Below are 6,369 nucleotides of genomic sequence, written 5' to 3' on the forward strand. Positions count from 1 at the left end.
GGGTATAACTTAATGTACAAAGCACATTCAGCTTGTCAGTATGTCTATATGGTATAGTTTTTCTCCATTCTCACAAGGAAAGTAAATAGCATTTTAAATCAGGATAGGTATTAACTGTATATATGCTTAATGAAATAGTATAATTACAAAGTTATAACATTTATCAACACAATTTTAACACTACATGACATAACAAGTCTGTTCACTGCAACAATATCAGTAGCTTGTCTCAAATATAGCATGAAGCAAAAAGTGCTACAACTCATGTATTGGTACCACTTTATATAATATTTCTTACGATCTTCAAAAATGAAATATGTTTGTATTCAACATGTGTGTTTGTATTCAGTGTGTGACTGTCAAAGCTCAGATGTACCAAAAAAATGGTGGGCGGAGTCAACCATTTGACCCCGCCCACTGCATTCAGAGGTACTTGGCTCTATCAGGTAGGCTACTCAACAGATGGCGCTAAAGATCAAGTTGTGTTAGGGTTGCGTCAATTCGAATCTGGTATCAGGATAAATATGACATTGAGTCACCGATTGTATACTATGTATTTTTTATTAGCTAAGCAATAAGTGGTAAATGCAATTTTTGTATATACGGGCTCTCTGTCACACCTCGCAGGGCAAACAGAGAACTGACTTGTTCCTGACAAAGATATTATAATATACTCTGATGACAGAAGTAGTTCCTGCTTCTGAGCCGGCCTGTCAGAGTAGAGACTAGGCGTGGTTTAGACTCACCCAGCCTATCGTTGATTGTTGGCGCAGAGCTGGTCCCGGCCCCCGTGGCGCTTCAGCGGTCAGTCGTTGTAGTTGTGTAGAATATTCAGTTATCAGGCATCTGGCTCCTTTTATCTAACAAAAGACCGTTTGTTCTCGCAACACTACGTTCTGAATGTGCCCCCCAACTCATTGCACAGTTCCTGTCTTCATGTTATTCTGTATTTTTCCATCATGAGAAGGCCCATGGACCTGGAACTGTTAACTATGTTGCATAACACATATACCCACACAAGCCAACAGCAAATAACAGCAAACAATATTCCATCATATATGATATGGTAAGGGCTATAGTGTATAACACAGAACCTCACAATCCCCCTTTTTACACCCCTGTGGGTTGTAACCACACCATCTGATATACTAGGTTGCTGATGAACCCAGGGACTTTAAACCTTTATTTTGTGAATATATGAAGTGATGCACGTCCCTTTGTTGATTAACATATTTATAAACTGGAGTTTTTGATTCCCCGTTTTGACACCCACAAGGGTGTCAATTATCCACATTATCCTTTATTTCAGCGGTTAATAGCATTTCATGAAAATAATAAAAGGTTTATTATTCATTTTTTATTAATTTATTTTTACAGAAAAACAGAAAAAAATCAACAAATGATATATGCTTTTCAACTCCCCCTTTTGACACCCACAAGGGTGTCACTTATCAAAAATAGGATAAAACTTCATTGTTTATTGACATGTTAGATATAGGATAAAGTAAAGCAGAGCAAAGCAAAGCATTATTATAAACCATCTGGTCCTCTCAGCTACTCCTATCCTGTACCAGGTGGGCTCCTTGCCACCCAGGGACTCTAAACCTTCACATAAGAGAGGACAAGTTATATCGTACACGTTATGTATTTAAGAAGTTATCATTCCACGACCTCACCCACAGCAAACCAGGGGTCATCCTCAGTCAGCCCCATCTTTCTCCGGAAGTTAGATTTCGTATCTGCATCTCCTTCAGGAGCATCAAGCAAGAGCATCATACCTGAAGCCTGTACCACATCTGTAACATACTTCTTCAAACAAAGTATGATGCAAGCAGCACAACACATCAAAAATAAAAATACAAGAATTAGGGTCAGAAATCCAATAACCACCAGTGATGCATACTCACCAAGCCACACCCCCATCCAAGACATCCAGCCAGACTCCTCCACCCCAGCCACGCCCTTCATTTCTGCCGAAAGCTCGTCCAATCCAACCAATGCTTTTGATATACTCCCATCAGGACTGGTATTATTAGGTATAAATGTACAACATTGTTCACCAAACATTTTGCAAACCCCTCCCTGACTGGCCAGGATCATATCTAAAGTCAATCTATTCTGCCTGGCGGTCCTGGTAGTAGCCTCCAATTGCTTGGCCATACCAGTAAGGGCAGAGCGGGTATAGTTAACAAAACATTGTTGATTATAGTATATTTAGTTTATCCATGAGGTCTGTTTGGCATCCACAATAGCGGAGCCAAGAATTGGTAGTAGATGCCATAAACCATCATTCCTGTTTAGGGCCTAGAATTCCTAAGGAACACCTACTGGCACACCTAGTAGGTTGAAATGTATATTATCTGTTTCCTCAGACCAAGGTGTATCACGCTTATATCTGGAGTACGGGTGAACATCATTAGGTGCTTTTCTAGTAGATCCCAGGAGCTGATTAGCTGTAACTTCAATAATGGTTAGTGGTACTATCAGACTGGCTAAAGCACACATACCCTGCCAATAAAGCAGGCCTATGCTTTAATGGTGCGCAAGAGACCTGGGTTTGGACCCTGTGTGTTGGTTACACTAGTCCAAAATCAATTTACAGAGAACCCAACATGGCTAGAATGTACAGCATTGAGGTGTGGTGTTGCTCTCCTGGTTCACACTTCCAAGAAGTAAAGTGCATACACAAAGAGAACATGTTGGAAAATAAAAACTGCCACTTTCAATTTCACTCTGCCCATGGCATGAAAGTCATGCATCCTCCGAAACACAACCCAACCAAGCCACACTGCTTCTTAACACAGTGCGCATCCAACCCGGAAGCCAGCTGCACCAATGTGTTGGAGGAAACACCGTGCACCTGGCAACCTTGGTTAGCGTGTACTGCGCTCGGCCCCCCACAGGAGTCGCTGGTGCTAACCTTATCACAGGGACTTTGAAGCACTACAGCTGCATGCTGATCTTGGAATAAACTGACGATAGCAAAGATTCCATCTTTGACGACGCCACATAAATGGAATAGGTACTAGCTAGCTTGATAGTTAATGTTTGCTTTAGTTTGCACGCTAGCTCTGCAAATTCAGCTAGTGTGTGAACCCTGCCAACATAAAAAAAAACATTGATATGGCGCGATTGACTGGATTAACCTCACGTCAGTTACGTACATTGAGTGCCTTTTGGACAGTAGATACGAACCTTCTATTGCCTTATCAGCTAAAGAACTGGCAGTGGATCAAACCATTGTGAGGCAAAGGGCGGGGGGGTCGCAATCTTTTGAAACTTAAAAACGCGCTATTAAGTGTCTATAATCAGCACAAGTGCTTTCATTGCGTATTATTAATATTATTGAAATTACATAGTTATGTTTACAGTGATATATTGGGGGGGACAAATCATATTTTTCCCAGGATGGGGGGGGTCGTGTCCCCCCGTCCCCGTCCCCCCTGGGATTTCCTCCTATGCCCAGATTAGACAACCCTAGTCCTCAAAATGTTTAGGGTGAACTCTGACCCAGCTGGATCGCTGAGAAACACTGGTAGAGCTACTAACCTTCATAGGGCCTCACACAGTAGCATGACTCTGCTCCAGCAGTTCGTGAATCTGGTAGGGAAGAAGCAGGACTCATTTCAGTGGTGCTTCCGAGAGAAAGCTGTGAGTCGGCTGGGGCGGGCAGTGTCGTTTCGGTCCCTGCCACAGAAGTGCGACCTCAAAGCTGGTCAACATGGTGCCTGTGAACCTGACCATCAAATACAATTTTATTGGTCACATACACATGTTTAACAGATGTTATTGTGGGTGTAGCGAAATGCTTGTGCTTCTAGTTCCCACAGTGCAGCAATATCTAACAATTTCACAACATATAACCAGTACACAAAAATCTAAGTAAGTAGATTAAGTAGAATATAAGTAGAATATTTTAATATATGGACGAGCAATGTCCTCAGGCCTCAGGTAGCCGACACCTGCCGCATTCCTGTATAACATTTTTAAGTTACAATTAAATACTAAAATGTACTTATGTGTACGGAGACTCTGCATGACACTGGGCCTGTGGCCTGCTCCACCACAGCAGGCATCCATCTGGTTCATCCTACAACAATGGTTGGAACTGCCTGAACGTATCCTGGTGCCTCCTTCCTGTCTCTTCTTGTCTGTGGTGCATGTCCTCTTGGAGATCAGGGAGCAAGCAATCAAGTGCAGTTGTCAGCCGACGACCCATCAGCAGCTATGCAGGGCTCTTCCCTGTGGCTGAGTTGGGGGTTGTGTGTTGGGCCAGTAGGAACCTGGCCAAGCGTGTCTGACAGTCCCCTGCTGCAATCCTCTTCAGTGCGCCATGGTGGTTTGCACCATCCTTTCAGCCTGTCCATTTGAGGATGGGTGGTATGGTGCTGTCACATGTCGGTCAGCTGTTATCAGCGTCTGTAAAAGTTGTAAGTGGGAGTTGAGAGCCCCCTCTAAGAAAATAGCTGCATGCAGATTCCCCGAAGTAAAAATAACGCAACACCAGCTGAGCGTCAATAAAAGTTTTGACAGCGGGAGTAGTCCAGTTGAATTTCGTTTTTATTTCATTTAAAGGATTTATGCTTATTTAAAATATGAAAATGATATACAGTGTATTCGGAAACTATTCAGACCCCTTGACTTTTTCCACATTTTGTTACGTTACAGCCTTATTCTAAAAATGTATAGTTTTTTTTAAATCACCATCAAACTACACACAATACCCCATAATGACAAAGGAAAAACAGGTTAAGATTTTTTTGAAAATGTATTGAAAGTAAAAAATATCACATTTACATAAGTATTCAGACCCTTCACTCAGTACTTTGTTGAAGAAATTTTGGCAGTGATTACAGCCTTGAGTCTTCTTCGGGAATGACTCCTGTGTTTTCATGACTGTGTGCTTAGGGTCTATGTCCTGTTGGAAGGTGAACCTGCTCTGGAGCAGGTTTTCATCAAGGATCTCTCTGTACTTTGCTCCGTTCATCTTTCCCTCGATCCTGACTAGTCTCCCAGTAACTGCCGCTGAAAAACATCCCCACAGTCAATGCTGCCACCACCATGCTTCACCGTAGGGATGGTGCCAGGTTTCCTCCAGATGTGACACTTGACATTCAGGCCAAAGAGTTCAATCTTGGTTTCATCAGACCAGAGAATCTTGTTTCTCATGGTCTGAAAGTTCTTTAGGTGCCTTTTGGCAAATACCAAGCGAGCTGTCATGTGTCTTCCGTGACTTCCGTCTGGCCACTCTACCATAAAGGCCTGATTCGTGGAGTGCTGCAGAGATGGTTGTCCTTCTGGAAGGTTCTCTCATTTCCACAGAGGAACTCTGGAGCTCTGTCAGAGTGACCATCGGGTTCTTGGTCACCTCCCTGACCAAGGCCCTTCTCCCCCGATTGCTCAGTTTGGCTGGGCGGCCAGCTCTAGGAAGAGTCTTGGTGGTTCAAAACTTCTTCCATTTAGGAATGATGGAGCCCACTGTGTTTTGGGGGACCTTCTATGCTGCAGAATTTTTTTGGTAGCCTTCCCCAGATCTGTGTCTCGACACAACCCTGTCTCGGTGCTCCAAGAACAATTCCTTCGACCTCATGCACTGTCAACTGTGGGACCTTATACAGACAGGTGCGTGCCTTTCCAAATCATGTCCAATCAATTTAATTTACCCCAGGTGGACCAATCAAGTTGTAGAAACATCTCAAGGATGATCAATGGAAACAGGGTGCACCTGAGCTCAATTTCAAGTCTCATAGCAAACGGTCGGAATACTTATGCAAATTAGGGTATTTATGTTTTTTATATTTAATACATTTGTAAAAACCTGTTTTCGCTTTGTCATTATGGGGTATTGTGTGTAGATTGATGAGGAAAACATTTTATTTAATCCATTTTAGAATAAGACTGTAACATAACAAAATGTGGAAAAGGTCAAGGGGTCTGGATACTTTCTGATTTCAACTGTATAGATTGATTGAATGTTATTTTGTAAGGCAGGCGATCACGTGTGTTCAAGCCCAGTAAGGGGGAAGGGACAGTGGAGGAAGCGATACAGGTTACAAACATTTATTTAGAACATAAGGAGAATAATAATTATATTATGATTATTCTACTACCTTTAAGTGACAAATATGGTTACTGATGATATGTCAGTAAGATGCTGAAGATGTCCAAAAGAAAATAAGAATATCATTCCTTGTAATAAAGACTACATTTTTATAGATGCATCCAGCTGCAGTCCCGCAGCATGGCATGTCACTAAAACGGTGATGTCATCAAAAAACTGGCCTCTTATTAAAGGGTCAATCTGGAGTTGTTACATCCATTTTTCGATTTATAAAATCATGATTTTGTAGTGAACGGCGGGGCAGGGAA

The sequence above is a fragment of the Oncorhynchus mykiss genome, chromosome 30 (genome assembly GCF_013265735.2).
Source record: "Oncorhynchus mykiss isolate Arlee chromosome 30, USDA_OmykA_1.1, whole genome shotgun sequence".
NCBI classification, from domain to species: Eukaryota; Metazoa; Chordata; class Actinopteri; order Salmoniformes; family Salmonidae; genus Oncorhynchus; species Oncorhynchus mykiss.